Raw genomic sequence first — 12,151 nt, forward strand, 5'->3', positions numbered from 1 at the left:
CTTTTTCCAGATCTGGGTGCCACTGGAGGAGGCTGCAGAGCTGAAGAGGCTCAAGCTGCCACCCGTAGCTCCACCTACTCACATCACCGTCCGTCCATCAGTCTCTCTCTCTCTTTATTTCTGTCCCTCTCTTTCCTTCTACATATCCGTCTTCCTCCATTATCTGTTTTGTTCCTGTTCTCTTTCCCCCCAACCGGTCAAAGCAGAAGGCCGTCCCCATTGAGCCTGGATCTGCTTGATGTTCCTGCCTGTTAAAAGCAAGGTTTTTGTCGCCGCTGGTGCAGGATGTGCTTGCTGATGGAGAATTGTTGGTGTAGATTCATTGAAGGAGTTTGGTACTGGACCTGCTCTACCTGTAAAGTGTCATGAGATAAGTTTTGTTGTGATTTGGTGCAATATAAATAAAATTAACTTGACCAGTGTTATTTGTGGTCTTCCGTTAATTGCATGCCACATGAAATTATTATTAGTCACTTTTATCTCACATTTGACCTGCAGCTACAGTCTCACAGTGGCAAGACGAGAACACTTCTACTTTTGATGATGACAGTTTGTTCAACACTAAACTTCATCCAGTACCATGTTGTCAAACACTGGAACATCCACAGCACCTGAACAGGGACTTGAACCCTGGACCCTCAGATTAAAAGTCTGATGCTCTACCGTCTGAGCTACTCAGCATTTAGACAGGAAAAGAAACACCTGTGAAGGTCAAACTGCTGCTTTCTTGACTTGTTCAATCCTCCATGTTCAAGTCCACCATGCTTTTGATTGGCTCTGATTCTCTGTGGCAAAATCCAACAAGAGGCTCCAAAAATGTCTTGAATGTCATAAGAATGCACAGGACAAGATGGTAGTTTCCTTCATGTCTGCAGTTCCTCCACTGGAAAGTAAAGTCAATGCTGTTCCTCTGCTGAAACCTGGGATCGGACCAGGGACCTTTAGATCTTCACTCTAACGCTCTCCCAACTGAGCTGTTTCAGCTCTGAGTGAAGGCCCTGCCTCTCTCATTTTATAATCTCTTCCACTCTCACTAGAACTTCGAGAGGATTTGAGCCTCTGAAGTCATGACACATTGAACAGTTCTACAGGACCATTTTTGATGAATGTCTGAATCACACAAACCTCTTTTGTTTGTCTTCTTCCCAGTTGCCTCAACATTGTGTGAGCCAATAATTCCACATCTGTACCAGACACACCTCTGGTTGGTGGGTTTTCTGGATCTTTCTGTTCTAACAGTGTCTTTTATCTTAAATATGCCACTTTCACATGAAAACATCAATAACAGGAAAATATCAAAACTATTATTGCTGCTGTTGCTGTTGTTGGTTGTGTGTCTGTCTTCCATCCCCCTGTCTTTCTCTCTGCTTGTCTTTCACCCTCATCTTGTTCCCCATCTTTTTGTCATTCTCTTCCTCCTTTCTCTCTGTCTTTTGTCTTTTCTTCTCCATATTTGTCTTCTGCTGCTCCAGGATCAGCTCCTATCACACAGTGGTCCAGAACCATTATGAAGCCTGATCATGAATGTGAGCAAAGCTCTTGGAACAGGCCTGCTGCCACCACAACTAAGATCCTGCAGGTCACTAGAAACTCCAGTGTCCAGCTGACAAGTGGACTTTCCTCTGATCTGTGGTGGTGCTGAGTTTAGCAAACATCTCCAACAAGAAGATGAAGGAGGCCATCAACTCCTCCAAGCTCAACATCTATACTGGCTTTACTGGGAGATCAGGAGGTCAAAGCAGATCTTCACCCTCCACCTCAGATGGTTTCTACTCACAGAGATGAGGGACCAGTTCAAACCAGCTACCTGGAGCTCCCTGAAGCCATTGTCCCCATCAGCTAACATCTGGATCTGGACCTGCACCGGTGCTGATTTGTGTCTTGAGTCCCCAGAGTTTGTTGAACCAGAGAGGCTTCAACTGGTGACGGTCGTACAACCAAGTGTGAAGGTGAGCCTGCATTGTCTGATCTGGAGCTAACAGGGGAATTAGCAAGTGCTCTGACTGTTCTAGAGTTGCTGCTTAGTTGAATTTGAATTTATTTGTTGAAATGTTCCAGTTTCTATGAGGTCAGGGAAGATTTGTGTGGATCTAAAGGTCCCTGGTTGGATCCCAGGACATTGTTTTGGCTCATTTGAACATTTTCAAACCCTCGTTGCTCAGATTTTACATGAATTTGATCATGACTTTTGGACAAATGTCTTGTTTATTAATTAAATAATCACTTCAGTTATGAATTAAGTGAGTCACCCAGACTTGGTCAATAACAAAAATAAGTCTGGTTATTATTCAGTTTCCAGTCAGTAGGGACACACGCACACACACACACACACACACACACACACACACACACACACACACAGCCTGTCTTTGGTATAAAATGGTCTGTCACGTTCACGTTGGAAGATTTCTCTGACTCAATTGTGAATAAAGAGATTCTTCATCTGACACCTGAGTCTTGATCCACTGATTCCTCTGATCCACCTCTTTCTGCTCCAACAAGGCTGACATGGATCAGGTGGGTCCATGTCATCCAATCAGTAGGTTTCTCTTCTCAATTAATTTTCTTCATCCCAGTTTAGATTGATTCTTCTCAGCCTCATGAAGGAGCATCTGATCAGGTGTTTGACTGCTTGTTGGTTGTAATTCCATAGATTTTAATCTCAGATGTTATAGAATTAATAAGAACATCTTAAAGACCTTTGTCCAACACTTGAAACTCACCTGTCTGTGGAGGCCCAACTGGCCTTTGGTAGTGAGGTGGTGGATGCATGTGAATGAAATGAGGCTCGTGTTGCTGTGAGGAGCCACTAGAGGGAGACACCTGTCGTTCCTCCCAGCTGACAATGAGGCTTCACAGCTGCATTTGAAGCTGTCCTTTATTAGTCACAACTGTCTTGAGCTCAGGAGCCAAACTCACCGAAAAAATATGCAAGTGGCTTTGGACAAAAGCGTCTGCTCAATGAAATTGTAGGATTGTAGAATTCTATAAATGTAGAATATAATTGTAGAAATGCTCTCTATCACCACCCCCCAAAGTCTGTGCCAGGGTCTCTGGCCAGTGGTCAATGGCTCCTATCACCTGCCCAGGATGGATCCAGCTTGCTTGTCTTTGTAATTCTGCACTTATTAGAGACCTGGAAACAAAGGAATGCGGAAAAAGAGAAAATAGGACCTCACACAAATGGGCTTGTGACACAATTTTAAAGAGTTGTGTCAATGTGAATCTTTTACAAATGTGTGTGTGAATGTGGTTGTTGTGGCCGAGTGGTGAAGGCGATGGACTAGAAATCCATTGGGGTCTCCCTGCTCAGGTTGGAGTCCTGCCAACAACGTTAAAGTGTTGATGTTCTGGAGGAGACAACATCTGATCTTTTTAGATCCACGAGTCAAAGGTTTTCTTTAAAGTGCTGCAGCAGCTGAGGATGAGGGAGAGACAGAATTTCAAACCATCTTCGTGAGGACATTTTGAAAAATGATGATATTTGCCACAGTTATTATTGACTTGGAACACTGCAAAAATATCCCTTCTCCAAAAACCCTCCTCTTCAACTTTGTACCCAAGTTGTCTCCTCATCAGGCACCACAGTGTCCAGGATGTTCAGTCAAAAAGTCATTAATGATTTTAAAAATGTCCATCAAACACAAAATAAGGCTTCAAATAGGTAAAATCACCATCTGTAGACTGGACCAATATGCTGATGTGATCCTTTGATTAGTTTAGGATCAGTCAGAGATCAAAGACTGAAGCAGGAGATCAATGCTCAGAACCCAGAGATCAAAGACAGAATTCAGACATCAGAGAAAGAATTCAGACATCAAACACATACCTGATGGAGGCTCCACCCCCCCCAGACAGTTTCCATGTAAGTCGTAAGTTTTATTTTTAAAGCGCCAAATCACAACAAGTGTTATCTTCTTTTTATTCTTTTTATTAAAGATTGAAGCTCCATACAAGACAGTTTGTAGACAAGAACATCACAGCCTGGGAAGCTTTCACTTCTTTTGATGGACAGCTTTGATTTCAGGTTCTACCTCTGTAAAATTGAAAGTAAAGTAAATGAAGCACCTGTGAAGGTAAAACTGATGATGTCATGACTTGTTCAGTCCTCCAACGTTAAAGTCCAACAAGCTTTTGATTGTCTCTGATTCTCTGTGGCAAAATCCAACAAGAGGAAACAGAAAATCTTGAGGTTGTCTCACTTTTTTTTTTTAAAGAAACTCTGCATAGGACAGTGATAGGATGCTTGTTTCCTTGGATGAAAAAGTCTGGTACTCTCATCTTCTTAAACATTTACTTGTTCAATCAGGACAAGAGAATCTGAGCTTGGATGTCATTTTGTAGTAAAAGGTGAATTAAACTTGTAAACATCAGCTGGTGTTCACTCTGATGATGTATCGATGGTCTGTATTCTGCCTTCTGTAGCACGATGCTGCTGGGAAGAAGCCTGATTATGTCAGAGTTGTGTTCAGTGGCTCCTGCTGGGTCCATTTCTGACAAATAGGCTCCAAAGAGTTCAGGTGTTTAAAAGCTCAGGGTTGCTGTCAGCAGACGAGGTGGCCGAGTGGTTAAGGCGATGGACTGCTAATCCATTGTGCTCTGCACGCGTGGGTTTGAATCCCATCCTCGTCGTGAGCGACTCTGGTTTCTACTCCAACATTATGGAATTACTGTGAGGCTTTTAACTGACACAGATACCAGTTGAGTCAACTTCCCTTTCACAACCTGACCAAAACAACTCAGACACCCAGAGCTCACATGTGTCAATCACCTCTGTAGAAGGTCCCGCCCCCACAGAGCTATAAATCCTCCCAACAGTGAAGAAAACTGAAGACACCTCTTGGATGAGAGCTGAAGCATCTTCAAGAAACCTGAAACAGTCCACTTGGTATGTTTAAATAATTCTACAATTTCATTGAGCTTTCGTCCAAAGCCACGTGCATGTATCACATGTATATAATATATATGTGATACTCTTTCATCTACTCATGAACCAAAAATGCAGTCTAATACCAGTAAATTTGTGCAGAAAAATGTCATTTGTGCTCCTTCTTTTATTTATTTGTTTATTTAGTATTTTTTAATGTATTTTCTTTCAATTCACATTTTGTCCATTAACTTCATAATCACTCTTCACAGTCGCCATCTCATCACATGACTAAAGTTTGGGTTCTGTATTGGTGGTAAAATATCCTTCCATGCCCCTCAGTAGTTTGCACACAGAAAAGCATATTTTACTGGTTTCAAATCTCTTAGTGTGTTCTCTCACTTAAACCAGCTGTGGCAGCTTTCATTGTGTGATTGATTTTAAAATATAAAGATAGAACAGAACCATTGGAATAAGATGTCGGGACATTTGAAGGAATGTAAATCTCCTGTTGAAATGTTGCAGTGTGCAGCTGAGACTCTCTGGCAGTGGCACAAGGAGCCACAATGGCAGAACCTGGACCCTCCTGGAGGAGAACCACAGGTGAGGGCCTTCTTGGCTCCAGATTGATGGAAATCAAGTGTCTGAGGCTGTTAGCAGCCATGAAGTTGATCTGGTTGGGCACTGGTATTTTTTCTTTCTGCAGCTCAGGAGTGATTCAGGAGAAGAGTTTCAGAACAGCCAAGGTTGGGGACTGGAATTTTCAAATTTCCCCTGGAACCAGACAACCTTGGGAGGTAAAACCTCCAATCATAGCCACTCAGATGCAGCAGCAGAAAGAAGCTGTCATCTACCCTGACAGTCAGAGCATCAAGTCAAGAAAACATCAACCATCTTGTAGTTCCAAACCTTCACCTGTCAGATTCAGCTACTTCTTATTGTGGGACTTTAAATTTGAACACAATGGAATTTGGACAAGGAGTTTTCCTTCAAGTCCAAACATCATCGTCCAGCCTCCAACCAGAGGTCCATCAGTTATCATGGGAGCCACATATGGAGTCTGGGTTCTTTTCTAGAATGTGACGGCAATGACAGTCCTGCCAAGTGACATCACTGACATGAATGGATGACTTCAGTCACATGACTGGATGACTTCAGTCACATGACTGGATGACTTTAGTCACGTGACTGGATGACTTCAGTCACATGACTGGATGATTTGAATATTTTGTTGTTGGCCTCTGGACCTTTTTTAAATCAGTAGTTGACCACAGGTAGCTTAGCCAACTGTTAACTAATTAACTTTTAGTCCAGACAAAGAATGTGGGTTGACAGTTATTCATACAAAGTCTTTGGTTTCAGATGCAGCCTCAGCTGAGACTCCTGGTTCAGAGGATGGGTTTGTTTGCTGTCAGGTTGCCACCTTTCAGAAATGAAAATCAGGGACGCCCACCACGGCTCCTGGGGGCCATGACCACCAGGGGCCTGACTCCCATGAGGTGGGTGCCCACAGCAGTGGTGTGTTTTATTTTGTAGGTGTTTTTAGTCAAGGGGTGATCAAGAAAGCAATTCCTCCTACTTAAAGCTTGAAATGCTTTATCACCAATAAACACATTCTTTATTGTTCAACACTGAACTGCACAATTAAGTTTTAAAATACAAACTCAATAAATGGAGAACTTTATGTGACTTAAGTTCATAACACATCAACAGGTTTCCCTCCCTTCTTTTTCCAAGTCTCCTTCTTGTTCCTCCTTGCAGCTCTGGGGAACTCTTGGTCTCTCAAAGCCCTGTTGGAAAACTCTGAACAGGACTGCTCAAAGTTGAGAGTGATCACTCCTTTGAGATCCATGGAGCTCCTGTTCCTGCAGTCACTCCATTTCTGCTTTTTATTTTGTGTTTGTATTAAAGTTCTATTGCTGAAAAAAAGAGACTTTTTTGCCTTTTTCTTGAAGTAAATATATGAGGGTCGAAACTGACCCATAACACCATGGATGTTACAATAGTTAATAATATTAAAATGAATAATAAATCAAACCAATCCATGTCAGAGATGTGTTCTAACACCCCTCAGTAATGGTCAGGAAACACAACAACTTTTGTTTATTTCTATGATTTTCTTGAGGTTCATTTGATCATTTTTTAACTGAAATCGAGGGTTTACTGACTAAAAAAAGGTCCAGAGGCCCACAACAAAATATTCCCATCAATATTTCCATGGATAAGGAAGCCTAACAAGGAAACCAAGAGATGGGAAACAACTTGGATGATAGAAAATTGTTTTTAGTTTATTTTACAGCTGATTGAAGACGTGGGTCAAAACTGACCTGTTAACATCAGAGATGGGAACAGAAAGCGAACACAAGAGGAAGGTTGAAGCTATGAAAAAGGAGTTAGAAAAATCTTGAACTGACAGTAGAAATATCCTTTTGTATGTTTACCTTTGTTGACAGAAGTCACTTTAGCTTGGCAGTGAAAAGAATCTCTGCTAGCTTGACAAATAAGTGCACAAACTAGGTTCAAGCTGGACTTTGGACACTGGTATCTGCAACAACTCCCATCAACTCCTAATCTAGCATCTCTGCTGGGTCAAACTATTTTACAGAACATTTGACAGACCTGTGGAGCAGTGAGGACAGACATGAGTTGATCCACATGATCCACTGAAGCGCCATTTTACCCTGCCACTGAGGTCACCAACATGAGCTGGAGTTGGGACTCTTGAACTGAACCTGGTATCACAGTGACACCTACTGCTGCTAAATGGAACAGCAACATTGAACCCAAGTACAGGATTGGAGGGAGACTGATGGTCGCTGTTTGGGTTTTTGAAGAACAAGGAGGGCGTTGGTTCAAGCTGGATTCTCAGAGACTGTTTCACCAACCTCTACATTGGCATCTACACTGTCATCCAGTCATGTGACTGAAGTCATCCAGTCATGTGACTGAAGTCATCCAGTCATGTGACTGAAGTCATCCAGTCATGTGACTGAAGTCATCCATTCATGTGACTGAAGTCATCCATTTATGTCAGTGATGTCACTTGGCAGGACTGTCATTGCCTTCACATTCTAGAAAAGAACCCAGACTCCACATTTCCTCCTATCTATTATTGTGTCCCACCCTCCTGGTCCTTACTCTGAATTCTCAGAGTTTATATCCAGTTCAGTTCTCAAAACAGATTCAGTCATGAGTGTAGATTAATTTCCTTTTCTCCACTGATTATATGTCAAGGTTTGTGTGTGGGGGTGGAGCCTATCCCAGCAGCCTTCGGACAAGAGGCGGGGTTCATCCTGGACAGGTCACCAGTCCATCACAGGGCCAACACACAGAGACAGACAACCATTCACACTCACAGCCACACCTACAGTCAATTTAGAGTATCAATCAGCCTCGTCCCCTCTTGATGTCTTTGGACTGTGGGAGGAAGCTGGAGTACCAGAGAGAACCCACACAGGAACAGGGAGAACATGCAGACTCACACAATTGGGGCTCAGATCTGGAACCTTCTTGCTGTGAGGCCACAGTGCTGACCACTGCACCATTGTGTCCCCTGAAAATGCCACCAGATCGTTTGGATTTCCTTTAAAATGAAGTACACATGAACATGAAGAGGTTTTCACAGGGCTGGTGGTGCAATGGATAGCATGACTGACTACTGTCAGAAGATTCTAGCTTCAACTCCTGGCTCGCTCACTTAAAATTTTATACTCAGAAGCTTTCACACCTGAAGTGTGAACCACTGCTAAAAGTCCCTGAAATCCTCCAAGGTTTCCTCCTTGTCTGCTGTAAACATGAACACATGCATGGATCCTGCTACCTCTCACATGTTAAGCTGGCACTTGACAGTGACAGCAGGAGAACAAGAAATCCCAGTGTGTCATCAACATTTCCTGGAAACTAAATGACAGAAGCCAGTGGCGGCTGGTGAAAAAAATTCTTGGTGGGGCTGGTGTGCCAAAAACATTTCCGTGCCTAGTCTAGTATAATCATTCAAAAAGAGCAGCCGGACAATTATTAAATGTTTTAAAATAGTATTTACTTTCCTTCTTAAAATCGACAGTTTCAAAGACAAAAAAAACCAACAACAATTTACAACTACAGTAAATTTTATGCGATCAAATATTATACAATGATGTTAACTTTACAGAAGGTGATTTGAGCTTAATCTATACGATACAAATCAACAATGTGTGTGTGTGTGTGTGTGTCTCTCTCTCTCTTTGTTCATCTGTGTCTGTCTCTGTCTCCTTCTCTGTGTCTCCGTCTTTGTGTCCTTTTCTCTGTGTCTCTATCTCTGTTTGTCTGTCTCTTAGTGTGTGTGTCTCTCTCTGTCTCTCTCTCTTTGTGTCCGTCTCTCTTTCTCTCTTCGTCTACCTGTCTCTCTCCCTCTGTCTATTTGTTTCAGTCTTTCTGGGTGTGTGTTTGAATTCAGCAGTTATTTGTACAGGAACTTTGCTCGTTTCTCTTTCTGGGAGGCAAATTTCTCAATGACCCTGGTGTTGAAACCAGGAATGTTTCGTGTCAGTTTTTTCTCAGTGGAGAGCATAGCCAGAGCGTTGAGCCGATCTTGTGCCATGGTATTTGTAAGAAAAGTTTTTATCCTCTTCAAAGTGGAGAAGCACCTCTCAGATTCTGACGTTGTCATTGGTGTGGTGATGAGGATGTTGAGCAGACTTACAGTTTCAGTGAACGTGTCTTGAAGGTTATTTTCCATCAAAACCTGATAGAGAGCCAGTGCACCACTGCAACTCTGAAACTCTTCGTTCCCGTAGATCAGAGACAGCTCTGTTTAAAGTCTGGCCTTGTCCAATGAGGGATAGGCTTCCACTGTGGTTTTCAGTGCTGAATCTGGGAACTTTCGGCTGTGCTGTGGGAACAGGTCTCCTTGCAGGAGTGTGGCGCTGACAAGATGCTTGGTGAAACTAAATCTCTCCTTGGCATGGCTCACAATGGTGTCACATACCTATGCAATGATATAATTATACAAAATAGGAATTATTGCATCTTCACTTGTCTTAATACATTGACCTGATGAGCTAGCCTACATTATGTAATAAACATACTGTAATGATTCACATCATCATAAAACAATATACATTTAAGTCTGGACCACTGTATCATATGGCCAACATCTTATTTTGATTTTATTTAATAATGTGATTCAAATCACACTAAGAAGCAAGTTCTTACCTCCAGTGCCAAATGGTGCAGTGTGTCTTCTCCCAAGGTTCTGCGTCTCTTTGCGGGTGGCTCCTGAGCAGGTCCCCTGAACTCCTCATCCTCAGCCAGAGTAGGCACGTCCTCCCTGACCCAACACATAAGTTTCATGAGTAAGTTCTAAAAACTGGTTAGGGATACATTAACAAAACCAAAGGTGGATATCATTACTTTCAATTATATTATACAGATAAATCAATGCTTTAAATAAGATGATATATAAGCATTTAAGTCTACATATACAGAGAAATTGAGGTTAGGCTACAAATTAATTAATTTAGCATACCTGATAGCCTGCATGTGGTCAATGAATGTCTGGGTGACTCCTGCCATGTAGACAGCATCAATGTTTCTCTTCTGCAGCTGGTTGTAAAGGATGTCCACATGTGGCATGATTTTGTGGAACAGGGCCAGTAAAAAACAAAAAGTTTCATCTTCCAGCATTCTCACATAGCCACCAGCTTCTCTCTTTGTCTGGCTATCAAACCCTTCACTGTTCCGGATAGCCTGAAAGCAATTCACCAGATCCTTCTTGTGCTCATAAACTGTGTTAACACCACTGTTGAAGTTCCAACGTGTTGATGATGCACTTGGAAGTCGGTGCGCAAACTTCTCATCAAGCACTGCAGTTCTCTTGCTTGACTTAGAGAAAAAAGAAGCAAATCCCCCCATGTCAGAAAAAAAGTGACTGATCTGAGGGATGTGGGAGGTTGCTTGCTGCAGTATCAGGTTTAACTGATGGGCATAGCAGTGAACATAGTGAGCGTTTGGATAGATGTCTTGTACCTTTCGCTGCACTCCTCCTTTGGCACCCCTCATCACAGCTGCCCCATCACAGGCCTGGGCAATCAGCTTCTTTTCTTGTCCCTCAGAAAGGATGCTGTGCAGCCTCTCCAATAAGGCACTGGCTATTGCATCCGCACAGGTGTTGGGCAGTTTCAAAAATTCAAAGAACCGCTCTTGAATATTGTGGCGGTCGTCAATGTATCTCAGAACTAAGACTAACTGACACTGTGTTGAAACGTCAGTAGTTTCATCAGCCTGGATCGCTAAAAAGTCTGCCGATTTAACTTCATCCAGGATCTGTTCTCTCAAAACTGCCAGCATACAGTCCAGGAGCTCGTTCTGTACTGTCTTCGAGGTGCCTTTAAAAACGGTTGCATTTTCAAGGTGCTCCCTCAAGTCCCGATCAATGGATGCCATCAAGTCAACTGGACCTCTGAATATTCCAGCGTTGTCAGAGGAATCACTTTCGTCATGTCCCCGCAGAGCCAGTTCAAAAGCACCACGGAATTTAACAGTTAATTATCTTAGATAAGATGTTACGGTTCTTATCTACGTCATCATTGTGCTTCCTTACAGCGATGCGGTGACTGTCATCGAGCTGCGTTGCTATGCTAATCTTCCCAAGAACCGCTAGCTTCACGCAGTTTTCCATGTGAATTTTCGCTCTTTCGTGTTTCTTAATCCGCTCGGAGAGGTGCTTCAGGTCAGTGATTCCTGTCTGTGTCCATGCTGAATCACACCGGTCACTCCTGAAAGGGATGTAGGGGAAGCAAAAAAGTGCGTTGGCTGCTCCACAACCCGTCAGCCACGGCTTGCGCTGAAACCAGCTCCGGCAAAAAGTCCTGTTGTAGGATTTAGCCTTTTCCTTGGACTGCTGCTGGATGTTGATTTCAGGCTTGTCCGGTCCCAGCTCCTTAACGCGGTTTTTTTCCGCCATGGTCCTCCTCGCAAAAGGGACATTTAAAAGGGATCTCACCGAATTTGGTGGAAACTGCTGCTCTTGAACTTCGATCGTTGTTGTCGCCATTTTCTCTCTCACTCACTTCTCGCGGTATTTTTTTCGTAGGGATTCGGAAATCTGGGAATCTCACTACGCAAAAAGAATATCGCGGGCTCCTCAGCTAGCTTTAGCAATCCAAACCTTCACGCATTTTACGTTGGCGTAGGGGCGACTTTTCCAGGGCCCCTACGCCGTTAAATTTGGCGATGTTGATTGGCCAATTATTCATTATTTTTCCCTAGCAACCATACAGGATTGGCTAATTAATTGCAGGTCTG

The 12,151-nt window shown here is 43.0% G+C and overlaps 1 non-coding gene across 1 annotated transcript; it reads left to right on the top strand.

Moving 5' to 3' along the window:
• Positions 1-4,550: 4,550 nt before the first annotated feature.
• Positions 4,551-4,632, top strand: trnas-gcu (transfer RNA serine (anticodon GCU)). The gene has a single exon. It is a non-coding gene; the product is annotated as a tRNA-Ser (tRNA).
• Positions 4,633-12,151: the final 7,519 nt, after the last annotated feature.

This window comes from Aulostomus chinensis, chromosome 4 (genome assembly GCF_037954235.1).
Source record: "Aulostomus chinensis isolate RoL2024-O1b breed Wild chromosome 4, RoL_Achi_v1.0, whole genome shotgun sequence".
Lineage (NCBI taxonomy): Eukaryota > Metazoa > Chordata > Actinopteri > Syngnathiformes > Aulostomidae > Aulostomus > Aulostomus chinensis.